The sequence below is a fragment of the Manihot esculenta genome, chromosome 13 (genome assembly GCF_001659605.2).
Source record: "Manihot esculenta cultivar AM560-2 chromosome 13, M.esculenta_v8, whole genome shotgun sequence".
Classification (NCBI taxonomy): Eukaryota; Viridiplantae; Streptophyta; class Magnoliopsida; order Malpighiales; family Euphorbiaceae; genus Manihot; species Manihot esculenta.
In genome coordinates this window covers 18,764,636-18,785,790 of record NC_035173.2, presented here as the reverse complement: position 1 = coordinate 18,785,790, position 21,155 = coordinate 18,764,636, and positions in this window count along the sequence as shown.

Here is a 21,155-nt window from a genome sequence, read left to right as displayed (position 1 = left end):
AGATCCGCCACGTTAAACATCTTGGAAATTTTTATCTCATTTGGGAGATCAAGAACATAGGCATTGTCATTAATCTTCTGAATGATCCAAAATGAACCAATCTTCTTTGGATCAAGCTTTTTATGTCCTCCACCATGTTCCTTGCATAAATACACCATAACTTGATTGCCGACATTGAAGGACTTGAAACTCCTATGTTTATCGGCTGTAGCTTTATACTTGTCATTGGTTTCTGTAAGGCATTATTGTACCTGTTTGAAAACGTCCACATGCTGCTTTGCCAAATTGTTTATTGCAATACTATTGGGAGAACCTACAAGAAGGACAATAAGATCAACTGTATGCGCTTGAATTTTTCTGTACACAACTGCAAAGTGTGACATCTTTGCAGAGTTGTGGACAGAACTATTGTAAGTAAATTCTACTTGGGCAAGAGCAAGATGCCAAGTAGTTTTCTTATCACTGCAGATACAGCGCAAAATATTACCAAGAGTGCGGTTCACCACTTCAGTTTGACCATCAGTTTGGAGATGGGCAGCACTGCTGTATCAAAGTTCAGTTCTAAAACGTTTCTATAAAGTCACCCAAAAGTGAGCTAGAAACTTCACATTTCTTTTAGAAGTAATGGTCTTAGGAATGCCATGTAAGTGAATAACCTCCTGAAAAAATAATTTTGCAACATGAGAAGCATCATTAGTTTTATTGCAAGTAATGAAATGTGCCATTTTGGAGAACCTATCAACAACAATAAAAATGGAATCAGATCCACATTGAGTAAGTGGAAGACCACCATAGACAAGTCCTCCCAAAGATATTCTGGAATAGGCAATGGAGTGTATAAGCCCATATTCTGCGAATGACCCTTTTGAGTTTGACAAACTGGGCACTTCTAGACTATTCGACCTATATCCCTTTTCAATTGTAGCCAGTAAAAATACTCCTCCAAACCAGCAATAGTCTTATCACGCCCCAAATGATCACCCAAACCTCCTCCATGAACTTCTCAAATTAGTTTTTCCTGCAGAGAAGATCGAGGAATGCATAACTTGTTCTCCTTAAAAAGAAAGCCATTATATATCAAAAACCCATCAGCAGGCTGATGAGTCTGGACTTTAGCCCATATATCAGCAAAATCATCATCTATAGCATACAAATCCTTTAGAAATTCAAAATCCACAACCTCCTGATTAACTGTAATCAACAGGGCAGCCCTACTACTCAAAGCGTCTCCAACCTTATTACTATGGCCAACCTTATATTTTATGACATAATGAAAGGCTCCAAAATAAGCTGCCCATCGAGCATGCATCTTATTCACATGTTTTTTAGTTTTAAAGTGAATCAAAAATTGATGGTCTGTGTGAATAATAAACTTTCGACCCATTAGATACTGTTCCCAAGTTTTAAAGCCCGAAATATTGCATATAACTCCTACTCATAAGTAGACCACTTCTTCCTAACTTCATTCAATTTCTCACTAAAGAAGACAAAAGGCCTATTAGACTGTGACAACACTCCACCAATCTCAACTCCTCAAGCATCACATTCAACCTCATATAGTTTATCAAAATTAGGTAGAGTAAGAATAAGGGCAAAAGTAAGCGTCTTGCTTGCAGTGTCAGTCCAAACAAATTTCTACACTCTCTCTTTCTTCAAACAATTTTTGATAGGGGCAACGATGCTGCTGAAATTTCTAATAAACTATCGATAGAAAGTAGCAAGTCTACGGAAATTGTAAACTTTTGAAATAGTGACGGGTGTCGAATCCATCAATTTAAAATTTACTTTCCTTTTCTCAATTGACAAGAACTTGTAGATAGGGTAAGTGAGTATCGATCCCACAGAGACCTTAATCTTGTTTAATTTAGATGGCCAATTTGAAATAGAGAATAGTTTAATTCAAAAAGTGAGAAGAAGAGAATTTTTTGAGGAGAGGGGTTTTGCCTTGGGCAAACCAATAAAAATAAACTTAAAAGAAAAAAAATAAACTTAAAAGAAAAATAATAAATAATGCAATTGAAATTGAAGAAACAAATAATAAAAAAACTTTTAGCGAAAGGTAATCAAATTGAGGTATTTTGCAGTTGATCATTGGTTAGAAACAAAATATTTCATATTATTATCTATTGTTTGGTTATAGTGGTCAAACACGTGAATCCCACCAATTCTTCCTTATGAATAAATTAATACGCTTCGCGCTTAAATTAATTCTTAGTTAACTAACAATCCCAACACGCGTGTAGATTTAATTAGTCAGCTGCATTAAGAGAGAAGAACCCAAACTTGATCAATAAAAACACACGTTCTATTTAAATCAAATCTACGAATTTCTTAATATAAACTAATATATCACTTTCTACTTGTTATTAACCCAATTAAACAATTACGGATTTAATTAGATTAATTAGCAATATGTTGTCTTCCCAAGAGATTCAATGGACCCCTTGAATTCTCAAGAAAACAACAATGGAGATGGTGTTCCTCGAATTCAGAAATTAATAGAAAATAAAAATAAGATGAAGAGAGTTGTAGTGCATAACCTCACAACTTGAACAAATCTCAAATTAATTTAACCTTCAACTGAAAATAAATGTTTAGCCACTCATGGCCATAATAAAATTATAACAACTAAACAAAAGAAGAAGAAAAAAAAAGAAGATAGAGAAGGTGGGGGCAACGAGAGAGGAAATGAGAGTGAGAGGTAGTATATGATTCTCCAGGTTGAATGCTAGGAGCCTTTATATAGGCACAAAAAGATAAAATTTAAAATAAAATTTATTATTCCTATCTTATCTCTATTCTCATCTTATCTCTATCCTAATATGATCTTTATCCTCATCTGATTTAGTTTGATTCAATTTGACTCCACTTGAAGCTAATCTTATCCTTGCTTAGGTGGCAAAATCTATCTTATCTCCCCATCGCCTCAGGTTACAGGTTTGGTCAAGGTTGTAGCCTCCCAGTATAAAAAATCCTTTAATTCAGCCTTTTTTTCTTCCTTTTCTCAACTTTTACTCATAAACCTATACAAAATTAAATTCAAATTAAAATTAAATATCTATATCAAAATTACAGTAAAATCAAGGAATTAAATGAGAAAAAAAATTGTGAGTTTTGCAACTCATCAGATTCCCCCACACTTGCACCTTTACTTGTCCTCAAGCACAAAAATTAAAATGAAACAATAAAATACAACCCTGTCCTCAACCAATCTGAAATTTAATTTGTCCAAAGCAAAGAACCAAATTGTCATGCAATAGGATGATAGCAGAAATAGCTTAATTCACCAAAGTTCACTTCAACAAGTTTCATATTTAAAACGTGTTTCTCAAGACATAAAGTTGGTCCTCAATTCAATTTCAAGCACAAAAAATATTAGAATGTCATATAATATTAGACTGCCCTTTTGAAAGAATAGAATCTTAGAACTCTTGACTAGACTAATAAAATTTAAATATTTGGGGGTTTATTATTTATTATTTACACTTCCTACTATATCTTGCTTGAAACCGATAAAGTGAACGTGAAACAAATGGTTACTGAGCCACTTGCCCCAGGTTATTCAGCTCAGGTGGCTACTAGCTCCACTCATAATTACCCAATAAAAAGGCATAGGCGAGTTTTTAAACGGCCCAAAAAGGGGTGATACTCTTCTAAACACCAATTTCTCCATACGGAATCATCTTAAGGGGATACCAAGTACCGCACTACTTGGACCATCGGGTTGGTAACCAATTGATCAAGCAGCTAGAGGAGTGGGTTATAGGAGTGCATTTATTTCTTTTTCTTTTTTTTTATTTCTTTGATGACACCCCTTAATTTTCACATAAACATATAACCTAGAAAATGTCCTTTAATTCATTCTCAATAAAAGGCAGCAACTTCTTTAAAAGAACATGCATTTTTTACCCAACTATTTAAATGAGGACCATACTTTATGAGTTTTCAAAACAAGCCTTAAAAATAAGACTAACAAAATGAACAATGATGATTTTATTCTATTTAAGCTAGCATGCAAATGACATAAAAACTTAGATTCTATGATAGAGGACATATCAATTTCTCATGGTAAGAATGGGGCTGTAATTTTTTTTTTATTTTTTATTTTTTTTTGTTTTATTTTTTTTTGAACAAAATGATGTCAATATTAGAAATCAAAACAATTAAATATGAGAAACAATTTAAAGTGCAAATGCTGAGAAACTGCTGAGGATCATAAAAACAGATCAAGTGTTTTTAAGCTTGGACAAGTCTCTAACTCAAACAACAAAAACTCAAAAAAATGGCAAAAAAAAAATGGCAGGAAAAAAAATAAAAATTCTCAAAAATTTCAGAATGTTTATCAATCATCAATCAATCTCATCAATCACAAAAAAAAAAAAATAAAACTTCTATTTCCATACCACATCTCCCCCCACACTTACTCACATTGTCCTCAATGTGAAAAAAATTCAATTAAACGGGAAAGTCCACAAAATAAAATAAAAGTAAGTCAAAGAGAATTTCCCTGAGGATAAGTCGCATAAAGCTCAAGCCGGTGGTGGTTAGGTTGCATTTTTGGATCATCTCATATTTCACCTCCTCATCATCATAACTCATCTCATAAGCAAACGCTGGTGCATGGTTACAACCGGCGAGGAGGTTGACAGCGGCGGAGACGGTGTCGACGCTGAGGAGGTGGCAATCGGTGAGGCTGGACTCGCGATTTGGCAAAGAAGGAGTGGCTGGGCTGGCAATCGGCAGCGAAGACGTCGCGATTGGCGAAGGGGGCACTGTGTCCGGCGATGAAGGTTGTGCAGGCTTCGCGACCAGAGGAGGGACGCGTGACCGGCGATGATGGAGCGTCCGCTGGTTCAGTCGCCACATTTTATAGGATCGTGGTTTGCTGGCGGTGCGACGAGTGGCGGCTCCTGGTCGAAGCGCCGGCGTGACTTTCGGCGGCGGAGGAAGTGGCGCGGAAGGAGGCGGCACTGGCCATCTGCAGAAAAGAAAAAGAAAAGAAAAAGAAGAAGAAAAGGAAGATGACAGGAGAGAGAAAGAATTAGGGTTATATTTTAATTTATTTTTTTGCTTTTTTTTATTTTTATTATTATTATTATTATTTTTCAAGTATAAAATAAGATAAAGTAGAACAGAACTTACCTTCCTTTGGGAATAATAATAACTTACCTTCCTTTGGGAGTAATAATAACTTACCTTCAAAAAGGTTCCCTAAAGTTTCAAATTGCCTAGATGATCCAATCTGCTCCAAAAATAACAAATAAATTAATTAAAACTGAAAAATTAAAAGAAAATTTACTTGTGACTCTAGGCTTGGACAAGCCTTTAACCTTGGGTTGCCTCCCAAACAGCGCCCTTGTTTATTGTCCTAGGCTAGACAGTGACATGTTATGTTTCATCCACTTCCCTCTTCATATTCATTCAACACCTAAATTAACTTCATTGCTTTTAAAGGATTCAACTTGGAGGAGATTATGATTGAAAATGTGTTATTACTTTCCAAAAATACATATTTCAAATGAGCTGGAAGTAATTTTAACTCAAGTTCTGGTGCCTTATGGTTTAAAGTGTCCCATGAGTGGATTATTTCTATGATTTCTTCACTGAATTGCGATGTGCTATTGTCAAGGCAGCCCATTGTTAATTTTTCGGTTAAAACTACCACCAACTTGTTTTTCTTGCTTAGTTCAAAGGTTTCTTGAGTGAGAGGATCAACTACATCTATGCTGCAAAGAGAAAAATTATCATCAGAATGTTTCATTGCATCATAAACATGAAACTTTACCTCCTCTCCATCAAACTCCATTAAAAGCGTGCCTTCATGCACGTCAATCTTCGTTCTAGGTGTGCTAAGGAATGGTCTTCCTAGCAATAAATATGTAGAGTTGGATGAACTGTCATCTTCCATATCCAAGACAAAGAAGTCTGTTGGGAAGATTAATTTTCCCACTTGGACCAAAACATCTTCCAACACGCCCTTAGGATAAACTATTGATCTATCGGCGAGTTGGAGTGTAACTCCTAATTGTTTCAAAGGACCTGCATCCAAAGACAAATAAACTGACAGAGGCATAACATTTATGGAAGCTCCTAAATCACACATTGCCTTCTTGATTTCGAGATTTTCAACTTTACATGATATAGCAAACATGCCTTTGTCTTTACATTTTTGTGCAATTTTTCTTTGGAGTACAGCTGACACATTTCCCCTACTTTAATCTTTTCGTGCCCAAACAATTTTTTTTTATTAGTGCAAAGGTCTTTTAAAAATTTCGCGTACCTGGGTATTTGCTTTATGGTTTCAAGAAGGGGTATGTTTACCTGGACTTTGCGAAAAATCTCCAAGATCTCTCTCTCTTCATTTTCTCTTTTTGATTGAGCAAATCTTTCGGGAAAAGGTGGACGTATTACCTGCATTGGGGATTGCTCTTCCTCAGATTCCTGGGGTTGTTTCTCTTCTAGAATCTCTATTTCTGCCTCTGCCTTCTGGTCTGCGTATTGCCTTGGGCAAGCTTATTCGGGCTGGCAGATTCTAACTCCTTCCCACTTCGCAGCATAATTGCACTTACGTTCTGTTTTGGATTTGGCACGGTTTGGGAAGGCAGTTTCCCTTCTGATTCTAGCTTGCTTACTGATGTAGCAAGTTGGCTCATTTGATTCTCCAAATTTTGAATGCTTGACTTCGTTTCCTGTTGAAAAGCAAGAGTGCTATTAGCAAGGGATTGAACAATGTCTTCTAGAGACATACCTGATTTTGCAATTTGATAGTTTGCTATTGGTTGGAAGTTCTGTTGTCTATTCCCATAGCTAAGGTTTGGATGATCTCTCCACCCTGGATTGTAAGTGCTTGAAAATGGGTCATACTTCCTTTGTTGTCCATTGAATTGTTGTCCATTGAACCCTCCAATGGCGTTTACCTGTTGCTCTCCTTCTTGAAGGATATGACACAAATCTGTGGGATGGTCAGATTGTTTGCAAATACCACAAGTTCGTGTATTGTTCCCTGCAGCCAATTGTTGAATTGCAGCTGTTAGTTGTGAAATTTTAGAATCTAAAGATGCAATACTTACTTTATTGGCATTCCTTGGAATGTCCTCTTCTTGGCCATATTGTCTAGAATTGGCGGCCATTTTAGAGATTAAGGTTTTACCTTCTACAGGTTCCATTTCTGAAATGGCACCTCCACTAGCAGCATCAATCATCTTTCTGTAACGATCCGAAAATTGGACCGCTACCGGCGCTAGGATCTAGATCGGCTTAAGGCCGCTGGGACCCATAGCAAGCCTAACATACATCCTGTATACCTGTTTAATCCCATACATGATCAACATTTATATAAAAACTTTAAACTTTCTTTCTTTCATTCACCAAGCTTAACCTATGCATGCACAACTCATAATCATAAACATTAAACCCCACACTGGAGCCCTCATCAAATGCTCCAATGGGGTAACATATCATACATTAAGCTTGGTTTACATAAACATCATTAACACATTACAGAGATCATGTACACACAAAGGGATTAACCATACATGCTAGGGTCAAGCACAACTCTAAACCTCAATAAACATCATTACATTACATGACTGTTCAATACTATTCATTACATCGTATTCTTTCTCATGTCCACTTACTAGCTATTACATACATAAAACTTCCTACTCTAGCTGACTTCTCGGACTGCCTCGTACCTACAAACCTGGGAGATTAAGGGAATGGGGTGAGCTACTAGAGCCCAGTGAGCAAAATAGTAAAACATTAAATTTAATATTCATGCTTTTATGAAATGCATCACATCACAAACAAATCACATTAAGGATGAACTTGTCACCAATAGCCCTCTAAGTAATCCAATCATGCCAGGGGCGTAGTGCAGGCCACACCTGGTCTTTCTCTTACACATATCATATCATACATATCCACTCGTGTCGGGGGCGTAGTGCAGGCCACACCCGGACTTTCTCTTACATTGTGCCAGGGGCATAGTGCAGGCCACACCTAGACTTCCATATCACATCATATCATATCTCATCATAGTGGGGGCTAAAGGATCATCCAACATTCATCCACATCGTCATCATATTATGCAATACGACATATTCGTGAATTCTAATGCAAACAACCTAATATATCATATGGCATTCGTGATGCATGAACATGCTCAATTTTATTTATTTGCTTTGGAAATAAAGGTCCATTCTACTCACCTCAGGCTAGCTCTGACAAGACACGGAAGCAGCTATCTCACTGCTGGGGTCCTCGGTTCCTCGGGTCCGAACCTACACAGGTGGACGCAAATGAAGGACCAAACATATACTAACATGACTCTAAACTACTCCCCAAAAACCCCCTAAAACATCACAAACATCCATAGAAAATCATGAAAAGGAAGGCTGAACAGGGCACTTTCGGCGGCAGGTTCAGCGGCCGAAAGTCCCTCTAGAGCCGAAAGTCATGCACCTTTGGCGGCACCTTCGGCGGCCGAAGGTTCCTTCCAGATCCGAAACTCGTGCATGTTCGGCGGCACCTTCGACGGCCGAAACTCCTTTCTAGAGCCGAAAGTCCACTTTCGGGGGCAGGGTTCGGCAGCCAAAAGTTTGCCTCCACAGGCAGGTTCGGCTGCCGAACTTGAGTTCTTCCAAAGTGGCAGAACTTAGCCATCCTATGCACATTTGCCTCCCAAACCTTTCAACTCAAATCCAACACTTCCAAAACATGCATACACACATACATAAGCTTATAGGGGTCTCAAACTAACCTACACCCCAACACAAACACATCAAACATACTTATACAACATACATTAACCATAAAAGCACATAAGTCTTAACTCTAAACAACTAACCTAATCATGCATTTCTAACCTATGAACCTTCAAGAAACTTAGTCAAAACATGAAAAGAGGTGAGGATCTACTCTTACCTCTTGAAGATCGAGAGGAGAGGCGATCCAACTCGGAGGTGGGAGAGATCTAGCTCCTTGGGCCTCCAAACTCCAAAAACTTATTCTAAGCTCACAAATCTTCAAAAATCAAGTAAACGCTTGTTAACACTTGAAAGATTCGAGGAAAAATCATCAAAATCAACCACGGGAGGGCATGGACTCACCGTTGGCCGAAAATAGGGGAGAAAGCTCGCCCATTTTCGGCCATGGATCCTTTTATAGGTGGCTGGCCAGGCCACCTTCGGAAGCCGAAAGTGATTCCAAAACTCATGCAAGTTCGGCGGCCGAACCTGGATTTTCCTCCATGGTCTTTTTCATTTAAAACTCAATTTCTTTCTTACTTAAAACCTTAAAATACATTAAAACATTTTATTAAAACATGATTTTACCCTTCTAGAGGTTTCCGACATCCGAGATTGCACTGGACAGTAGGAATTTCGATACCGGAGTCTAGCCGGATATTACAATCTCCCTCCCTTAAGAACATTCGTCCCCGAATGTTCACCAAACAAGCATGCATAGCATAAAACAAGAACATACATACAAAACACATAACACTCACCTTAGAAGAGATGAGGATATTGCTGGAGCATAGACTCCCGTGTCTCCCAGGTACATTCCTCGATGTTGTGGTGATTCCAAAGGACTTTCACTATCGAAATTTCCTTGATTCTCAACTTTTTGATCTGGGTGTCTAGGATCCGTACTGGCTGCTCAACATAGGTGAGATCTTCTAGGATTTTCACATCAGGCTCACTAAGAACCTTGCCCAGATCTGACACAAATTTCCTCAACATGGAAACATGGAAAACCGGATGGATTCTCTCCATTGAAGTAGGTAAGTCCAACTTGTACGATACATTCCCAATCTTTTGCAAGATCTCAAAGGATCCGATGTACCGTGGAGCTAGCTTACCTTTCTTCCCGAACCGAATCACCCTTTTCATAGGAGACACTTTGAGCAATACCAAATCCCCCTTCTAAAACTCTACTTGCCTTCTGCGGACATCTGCATAGCTCTTTTGCCTGCTCACAGCAGTCTTGATCCTTTCTCTGATAAATTGGTACTACTCTGCTGGTGATCTCTACTAGCTCAGGCCCTGCCAAGGCCCTTTCTCCAACTTCCTCCCAGCAGACAGGTGACCTACACTTCCTTCCATATAAAGCTTCATATGGAGCCATCCCTATGCTAGCATGATAGCTGTTATTATAGGCAAACTCCACCAAAGGTAGATGCTACCTCCAAGAACCGCCAAAATCTAGCACACACATTCTGAGCATATCTTCTATTGCCTGGATGGTCCTCTCTGATTGTCCGTCCGTCTGAGGATGGAAAGCAGTGCTAAAGTCTAGCCTGGTACCCATAGCACTCTGCAGACTCCGCCAAAACCTGGAGGTGAATTGGGGTCCTCTATCAGACACTATCGAAACAGGAGCCCCATGCAACCTGACCACTTCATCAACAAACACCTGCGCCAATTTATCTACAGAATAGCCACTCTTGACAGGGATGAAGTGAGCAGATTTGGTCAGTCTGTCCACAATCACCCATATGGAGTCCAATCTGTTGGACGTCGCTGGTAACCCCACCACGAAATCCATAACTATATTCTCCCATTTCCACTCTGGAACCGGTAGTGGGTTAAGCATTCCATCCAGCTTCTGATGTTCCAGCTTCACCCTCTGACATACTTCGCAGGCTGACACGAATTGTGCCACTTTTCTCTTCATAGCTGGCCACCAATAAACTCTTTTCAGATCTTGATACATTTTGGTGGCTCCAGGGTGAACACTGTATCTGGCATTATGAGCTTCCCTCATAATGTCTCCCTTCAGACCTACGTCATCTGGTACACACAATCTATTCCCATAGCGGAGGATCCCCTTGCTGTCAAATCTGTACTCTTCGTTCTTGCCCGACTGAACAGTCCTGGCAATCTTCACTAACTCTGGGTCCTCGTGCTGTTTCTGAGCCACCTGCTCCAGAAACACAGGTGTCACTCTCATCTGGGCTATCAAAGCACATGTACCAGACAACTCCAACTGTAGACCTTCATTAACGAGCTTGTGAAACTCCCTTACCACTGGCCTTCTCTCTGCTGTGATATGGGATAGACTGCCAAGTGATTTTCGGCTTAAGGCGTCTGCCGCAATATTCGCCTTACCCGGATGGTACTGAATTTTACAATCATAGTCACTAAGCAGTTCTACCCATCTTCTCTGCCTCAGGTTCAACTCTCTCTGACTCAAGATGTACTGCAAGCTTTTATGATCTGTGAAGATCTCACATTTTACCCCATAAAGGTAATGCCTCCACATCTTGAGTGCAAAGATTACAGCTGCCATCTCTAGGTCATGTGTAGGGTAATTCAACTCGTGCTTCTTCAACTGCCTAGAAGCATAAGCAATCACCCTTTCATTCTGCATCAACACACAACCCAGTCCCACACGGGACGCATCATAGAACACTGTGACGTCTTCATTACTAGCTGGCAGAGCTAACACCGGTGCTGAAGTTAACCTCCTCTTTAGCTCTTCAAAGCTCTCTTCACACTAGTCAGTCCACACAAACCTCTGGTTCTTCTTAGTCAATCTGGTCATAGGAGCTGCAATCTTAGAGAAGTCCTGAACGAACCTCCTATAGTAACCTGCCAAACCCAAGAAGCTCTTGATCTCTATAACTGTAGTGGGTCTAGACCAGTTAGCTACAACTTCTACCTTCTTGGGGTTTACTTCAATTCCATTTTCTGACACAACATGCCCCAAGAATGAAATGCTCCTCAGCCAGAACTCACACTTGGAGAACTTGGCATACAAGCCATGTTCCCTCAAGGTCTACAAGACTAACCTCAGATGATGGGCGTGCTCCTCTGCATTCCTGGAATACACTAAGATATCATCTATGAAGACAATAAAAAAGTGATCCAGATACTGACTGAAAACTCTGTTCATGAGGTCCATGAATGCTACAGGGGCATTGGTTAACCCGAACGGCATTACAAGGAACACATAGTGCCTATATCTGGTTCTGAACGCCGTCTTTGGCACATCTTCCTCTCTTATTCTCAGTTGATGGTACCCAGATCTCAGATCTATCTTGGAGAAACAACCTGCTCCTGCTAGCTGGTCGAAAAGATCGTCGATCCTAGGCAACGGATACTTGTTCTTGGTAGTGACTTTGTTCAACTGCCTGTAATCGATACAAAGTCTAAGGGATCCATTTTTCTTTTTCACAAACAAAACTGGTGCACCCCAAGGTGAGCTACTCGGTCGGATGAGACCCTTGTCTACCAGCTCTTGCAACTGCTCCTTAAGCTCCTTCAATTCTACTGGTGCCATCTTGTAGGGAGGTATAGAGATCGGTCTGGTTCCAGACATCAATTCGATTTCAAACCCTATCTCCCTAGCAGGTGGTAAACCTGGCAGCTCGTCTGGAAAGACATCTAAAAACTCACTGACCATGGGCACTGAGGCGGGCTCTCTAACATGACTATCCAGCTCCCTCACATGAGCTAGAAAACCCTGACAACCCCTCCTGAGCAACCTACGAGCCTGTAGGGCTGATATTAAACCTCTAGGTGTACCCCTCCTCTCTCCTCTGAAGACAACCTCTGACCCATCCTGACCTCTGAACCTGACTACCTTGTCTCTGTAGTCCACGGTAGCACCATGGGTAGATAGCCAATCCATCCCTAGAATAACGTCAAAATCTATCAAATCTAGAACCACAAGGTCGGCTGAAAGGCATCTCCCCTCCACAAAAACTAGACTACACTGGCAGACTGACTCTGCCACTGACGGGTCACACTTGGGTCCACTGACCCATAGGGGACACTCTAACCCAGAGACCATCAAACCCAACCTCTAGACGGCTCTCGGAGCAATAAAAGAATGAGATGCACCAAGGTCCATTAAGGCATAAACATCTGAACAACCAATCATGAGATTACTTGACACCACGGTGTTTGATGCATTTGCCTCTTGCTGTGTCATGGTGAAGATCTGTGCTGGAGCTGATGGACCTTCACCCCTGAAACCCGCTGAAGAAGAGGCTGCCCCTCTCCCTCTGCCTCTGCCACTGGCCTGCGTCGCGGCTGGAGCTATTGGCTGAGCCACACTACCAGAAGCTGTCTGTTGGGACTGTGCCACAAAAGCTGCTCTAGGACACTCCCGTGCCATGTGTCCCTCCTGCCCACATCTGAAGCAGGCTGTCGTCCCAAACCGACATACTCCCTTGTGCGGCTTCCCATACTTCATACATACTGCATTATCTGCACCTGAGCTCGAGCCACCTCCTAAACCCAGACCTAACTTGATCTTGCTCCAAAACTTGTTCTTCTTGGACTTCCTGAGGCCTCTGTCCCACTTTTTCTTTTCACCTGAAGCTGCTGCATTTAGAGAAGAGGAGTCTAACCTTCCCCCGCCGGGGGTCTTGGAACCCGAAGACTGAGCCACTGACTGCTTAATTTTTCCTTCAATTATTGCACTAGCCTCCATCCTCCGGGCCATATCCATTATGGCATGGAAACTCTCCCTCTCTGCTGACTGGATCAAGGAGGAATACCTGGAATGAAGCCTCATGATATACCTCCTAGCCTTCTTCTGATCTGTGTCCAGATTTTTCCCTGCAAACGGCAACAGCTCCAAGAACCTATCTGTGTACTCATCTACACTCATTTCCTCCGTCTGCCTCAACTGCTCAAACTCGATCATTTTTAGCTCCCTTGAGCTATCAGGGAAAGCCCATCCAACAAACTCATTAGCAAACTCCTCCCATGATAGACTATCCACCCTCGGGTTCACATAATTTTTAAACCACTCTCGGACCTTCTTACACTTCAGTGTGAACCTAGCCATCTAAATGGCTCTACTATCATCAGCCCCTAACTCATCTGTAATCATCTTGACCGTTCTGAGGTACTCAAATGGGTCATCACCTGTTTCATACTTAGGAGCATCCAACTTCAAGTAGTCGGTCATCTTGACCTTGCTCCCGCTAGATGAGCTAGGTTTAGGTACTTGGGTTTCTAAGACCATAGGTTCTGCTGGTGGTGGAGGAGGTGCAACATCCCCTGGGTTAGGGTTTGTTGTACCTGGATAGAAAGATGGGGGTGGGTACATAGGGTACTGTGGGTAGAAAGGTGGGTATGGCATGTGAGGAGGATAAGGGGTACTCCGATGTACCTCCCATCGAATACCTGGGGTTCTGCGAAAAGGGTGGGTACTGGGGTGGCTGAACAAACCCCGAGGCCTGAGTGCCTCCTTGAGACTCTCCCATGCCCTCTTCATACATGCTCACACCAAGACTGCCATCCCTCCTCTGATCCACATCCATATCATCCCCCACATCTTCTAACATTCCACCTTGAACTGTTCCCCTTCTGCTCACATCAAAAGACCTTCTAGGGTCCTTTGATGTTCTCTCCCTGCTAGACCTGCAGGACATTGCCCTTGGCAATGCAGGGGGACGGGCATCCATGCCCTCACTTTCTGGTGGGACTCCAGTCAATCGTGCAGATCGACAAGTTCCTCTCATCTTACTTTACTGAAAAAACAGTACACATCACATAAAACATTAGCATCATATGGTTCATGTGGAAACACATGAACCCGCATCACATATACATCACATACACAGCATATCATCAATGCACATGCATAAAATCATGGCATTTCACATCATTATTCAAGACAGGACTCTACATCCTATCCTAGTGGACATGATTTTTCTATTGTGCTTGCCCTTCTATAACCTCTATGAGCCCGACACACTATAGGTCCGACCATATGAACCTAGGGCTCTGATACCAATCTGTAACGATCCGAAAATCGGACCGCTACCGGCGCTAGGATCCAGATCGGCTTAAGGCCGCCGGGACCCGTAGCAAGCCTAACATATATCCTGTATACCTGTTTAATCCCATACATGATCAACATTTATATAAAAACTTTAAACTTTCTTTCTTTCATTCACCAAGCTTAACCTGTGCATGCATAACTCATAATCATAAACATTAAACCCCACACTGGAGCCCTCATCAAATGCTCCAATAGGGTAACATATCATACATTAAGCTTAGTTTACATAAACATCATTAACACATTACATAGATCATGTACACGCAAAGGAATTAACCATACATGCTAGGGTCAAGCACAACTCTAAACCTCAATAAACATCATTACATTACATGACTGTTCAATACTATTCATTACATCGTATTCTTTCTCATGTCCACTTACTAGCTATTACATACATAAAACTTCCTACTCTAGCTGACTTCTCAGACTGCTTCGTACCTACAAACCTGGAGGATTAAGGGAATGGGATGAGCTACTAGAGCCCAGTGAGCAGAATAGTAAAACATTAAATTTAACATTCATGCTTTTATGAAATGCATCACATCACAAACAAATCACATTAAGGATGAACTTGTCACCAATAGCCCTCTAAATAATCCAATCATGCCAGGGGCGTAGTGCATGCCACACCTGGTCTTTCTCTTACACATATCATATCATACATATCCACTCGTGCCGGGGGCGTAGTGTAGGCCACACCCGGACTTTCTCTTACATTGTGCCAGGGGCGTAGTGCTGGCCACACCTGGACTTCCATATCACATCATATCATATCTCATCATAGTGGGGGCTAAAGGATCATCCAGCATTCATCCACATCGTCATCATATTATCCAATGCGACATATTCATGAATTCTAATGCAAACAACCTAATATATCATATGGCATTCATGATGCATGAACATGCTCAATTTTATTTATTTGCTTTGGAAATAAAAGTCCATTCTACTTACCTCAGGCTAGCTCTGATAAGACACTGAAGCAGCTATCTCACGCTAGGGTCCTCGGTTCCTCGGGTCCGAACCTACACAGGTGGACGCAAATGAGGGACCAAACATATACTAACATGACTCTAAACTACTCCCCAAAAACCCCCTAAAACATCACAAACATGCATAGAAAATCATGCAAAGGAAGGCTGAACAGGGCACTTTCGGCGGCAGGTTCGGCGGCCGAAAGTCCCTTCAGAGCCGAAAGTCATGCACCTTCGGCGGCACCTTCGGCGGCCGAAGGTTCCTTCCAGATCCGAAACTCGTGCATGTTCGGCGACACCTTCGGCGGCCGAAACTCCTTTCCAAAGCCGAAAGTCCACTTTCGGGGCCAGGGTTCGGCAGCCAAAAGTTTGCCTCCACAGGCAGGTTCGGCGGCCGAAAGTCCCTTCGGCTGCCGAACCTGAGTTCTTCCAAAGAGGTAGAACTTAGCCATCCTATGCACATTTTCCTCCCAAACCTTTCAACTCAAATCCAACACTTCCAAAACATGCATATACACATACATAAGCTTATAGGGGTCTCAAACTAACCTAAACCCCAACACAAACACATCAAACATACTTATACAACATACATTAACCATAAAAGCACATAAGTCTTAACTCTAAACAACTAACCTAATCATGCATTTCTACCCCATGAACCTTCAAGAAACTTAGTCAAAACATGAAAAGAGGTGAGGATCTACTCTTACCTCTTGAAGATCGAGAGGAGAGGCAATCCAACTCGAAGGTGGGAGAGATCTAGCTCTTTGGGCCTCCAAACTCCAAAAACTTGTTCTTAGCTCACAAATCTTCAAAAATCAAGTAAACGCTTGTTAACACTTGAAAGATTTGAGGAAAAATCATCAAAATCAACCACGGGAGGGCATGGACTCACCGTTGGCCGAAAATAGGGGAGAAAGCTCGCCCATTTTCGGCCATGGATCCTTTTATAGGTGGCTGGCCAGGCCACCTTCGGAAGCCGAAAGTGATTCCAAAACTCATGCAAGTTTGGTGGCCGAACATGAGGTTCGGCTGCCGAACCTGGATTTTCCTCCATGGTCTTTTTCATTTAAAACTCAATTTCTTTCTTACTTAAAACCTTAAAATACATTAAAACATTTTATTAAAACATGATTTTACCCTTCTAGAGGTTTTCGACATCCGAGATTCCACTGGACAGTAGGAATTTCGATACTAGAGCCTAGCCGGGTATTACACTTTCGTTCTAATGGCAAAAGTCCTTCGTAGAAGTGAAGGTTAAGCTGTTTTGAAGTGATTCCATGTTTTGGACAACTTGCAATTAATTTCTTATACCTTTCTCAATATTCATGTAAAGTTTCATTTTTTCTTTGTTTAATTCCACTTATTTCCTTTCTTATTGATGATGCTTTGGTCGCTGGGAAAAATCTTTCTAAAAATAAGTCTCTAATTTGCACCCAAGTGGTAATTGAACCTGGGGGCAAATAGTAGAGTCAATCCTTAGCAGATTCAATTAAAGTGAAAGGGAAAGCTACCAACCTTATTTGTTTGTCAGTTATACCTTGTGGTCTCATACTTGAACAAACCACATAAAACTCCTTTAGATGACGATGAGGGTCTTCATTCTCCAAGCCTTGAAATTTTGGTAACATATGAATCATACTTGTTCGTAATTCCAAAGGTGCATTCAGTACTGGGTATGTGATGCAAAGGGGTTGCTCTTCAGCGGCAGCAGTTGCGGCCATATTGTCTCTTTGGTTTGTGTCAATTGGAGGCTCGGTTGGTGTTGAAGATGAAGTCTCTTCGGTGCGCAAAGGGGATCGGGCAGATGGTTGAGAGGCTCCCGAATTGGCCTGTTTTTGCAACTTGGTTGCTTTTCTCAACCTTTTTGCAGTCTTCTCGATTTCTAGATCAAACTGAATCCTGCTATTCTCAAATCTGGTCATAAAAATAAAAATAAATTGTTAGAGGTCCCCGGCAACGGCGCTAAAATTTGATGGGTGTCGAATCCGTCAATTTAAAATTTACTTTCCTTTTCTCAATTGACAAGAACTTGTAGACAGGGTAAGTGAGTATCGATCCCATAGACACCTTAATCTTGTTTAATTTAGATGGCCAATTTGAAATAGAGAATAATTTAATTCAAAAAGTGAGAAGAGAATTTTTTGAGGAGAGGGGTTTTGCCTTGGGCAAGCCAATAAAAATAAACTTAAAAGAAAAATAATAAATAATGCAATTGAAATTGAAGAAACAAATAAAAAAAACTTTCAGCTGAAGGTAATCAAATTGAGGTATTTTGCAGTTGATCATTGGTTAGAAACAAAATATTTCATATTATTATCTATTGTTTGGTTATAGTGGTCAAACACGCAAATCCCACCAATTCTTCCTTATGAATAAATTAATCCGCTTCGCGCTTAAATTAATTCTTAGTTAACTAACAATCCCAACACGCGTGTAGATTTAATTAGTCAGCTGCATTAAGAGAGAAGAACCCAAACTTGATCAATAAAAACACACGTTTTATTTAAATCAAATCTACTAATTTCTTAATATAAACTAATATATCAATTACTACTTGTTATTAACCCAATTAAACAATTACGGATTTAATTAGATTAATTAGCAATATGTTGTCTTCCCAAGAGATTCAATGGGCCCCTTGAATTCTCAAGAAAACAACAATGGAGGTGGTGTTCCTCGAATTCAGAAATTAATAGAAAATAAAAATAAGATGAAGAGAGTTGTAGTGCATAACCTCACAACTTGAACAAATCTCAAATTAATTTAACCTTCAACTGAAAATAAATGTTTAGCCACTCATGGCCATAATAAAATTATAACAACTAAACAAAAGAAGAAGAAAAAAAAAGAAGATGGAGAAGGTGGGGGCAACGAGAGAGGAAATGAGAGTGAGAGGTAGTATATGATTCTCCAGGTTGAATGCTAGGAAACTTTATATAGGCACAAAAAGATAAAATTTAAAATAAAATTTATTATTCCTATCTTATCTCTATTCTCATCTTATCTCTATCCTAATATGATCTTTATCCTCATCTGATTGAGTTTGATTCAATTTGACTCCACTTGAAGCTGATCTTATCCTTACTTAGGTGGCAAAATCTATCTTATCTCCCCATCGCCTCGAGTTACAGGTTTGGTCAAGGTTGTAGCCTTCCAGTATAAAAAATCCTTTAATTCAGCCTTTTTTTCTTCCTTTTCTCAACTTCTGCTCATAGACCTGTACAAAATTAAATTCAAATTAAAATTAAATATCTATATCAAAATTACAGTAAAATCAAGGAATTAAATGAGGAAAAAAATTGTGAGTTTTGCAACTCATCAAATAGTTTTGGGAATGAGTCTGTTCCATATTGCTTCTACCTTCTTCTCATCAACATGCATCCCTTATGTACTAACAACTCCAAGAAACAAAACACGCTCCATGATATAGATACATTTTTTTTAAATTAATAACCATCTTACTTTCTTGTAAGGCTGTCATGGCTTGACGGATATGCTGTAAATGTTCTTCTTTGCTGCGACTAAAAATCAAGATGTCATCAAAATAAACAACCACAAATTTGCATAAGAAAGGTTACAAAACCTGGTTCATAAGTCGCATGAACGTTCTAGGTGGATTCATCAAACCAAATGACATAACTAGCCACTCGAACAAGCCTTCCTTAATCTTGAAGGCTGTCTTCCATTCGTCTCCCTCCTTAATCCTAGCTTGGTGATAGCCACTTTTAAGGTCGATCTTAGAGAAGACTTTAGACCCTGATCCAACATGTCATCTAGCCGCAAAATAAGAAATTGATACTGAACTGTAGTTTTGTTGATGGCTCTGTTATCCACGTATATTCTCCAAGTTTTTTTTTTCTAGAACTAATAAGGCAAGGACTCTGCAGGGGCTAATTGTAATAACCCGAAAACCAGACCGCTACCGGCGCTAGGATCCAGATCGACATAAGGTCGCCGGAACCCGTAGCAAGCCTATTATACATCTTGTACATCAGATAAAGTCCTATACATGATCGTACATTTTCATAAAAACTTTAAACTTTCCATATACCAAGCTTGACCTGTGCATGCACCATACTATAAACATAAAACCCCACACCAGAGCCCTCATCAAATGCTCTAGTGGGGCAACATAACATATGTCAAGCCTGGTTCAACATAACTTATCATTAAAACATTTCATAGGATCATGTACAAAAGGATTTACCATACATTAGGGCCAAGCACAATACTAATCCTCAATACATTACTGGACAATACCTTACATTACATTACATCGTTTTACATATCATGTCCACTACTAATCTAATACCTATACAAAGCTTTCAACCTTGACGACTTCACGATCTATCCTGAACCTGCAAGCCTGAGGTTAGGGGAAAGGGGTGAGCTACTAAAGCCCAGTGAGCAGAATAGTAAAACAATTTAAATAACATATGCTTCCATGAAATGCATCACATCACAAACAAATCACATCAAGGATGGACTTGTCACCAATGACCCTCTACATAATCCAATGTGCCCGGCCCACAATGGGAGCTCCTCAGGACTTTCGCTTAACATATCATAACATAACATATCCAATGTGCTAGGGGTGTAGAATGGGCCTCGACTTGGACTTCCTCTTACTCTGTGCCAGGGGCGTAGAATGGGCCTCGACCTGGACTTCCATACCATATCATATCATATCATATCAAGGGCCAATGGGTCATCCAACATCCATCCACATCAACATCATATTATGCAATGCGTCATATTCGTGAATTCTAATTCAAAACAACCTATTACATACATGGCATCCATGATACATGAACATGCTTAAAAGTTTATTTGCTTGCAATAAAAGAGTTGTGTTCTAGTCACCTCTGGCAGATACTGGACTGACTTTGAAGCAGCTATCTCACTGCTGAACTCCTCGGTTTCTCGGGTCCTATCGTACACAGGTGGACTCAAATGAGGGACCAAACATACTCTATAAAGACTCTAAACAACTCCCCAAAAACCCTCCAAAACGTCATAAAACATTCATAGAAAACATGTAAAGGAAGGCTGGACAAGGCACTTTCGGCGGCAGGTTCGGCGGCCGAAAGTCCTTCCAGAGCCGAAAGTCAGGCACTTTCGTGGGTAGGGTTCGGCGGCCGAAAGTCCTTCCAGAGCCGAAAGTCATCCACTTTCGGGGGCAGGTTCAGCGGCCGAAACTCCCCTCCACAGCTGAAAGTCCAAACTTTCGGGGGCGAGTTTAGACGGCCAAACTGCCTCCACAGGCAGGTTCGGCGGTCGAAACTGGTTTCGGCAGCCGAACCTGGGCTCTCCCAAATGGCAGAATCCGATTCTGCCTTGCAAAACCAGTCACCCACAACAACCCAA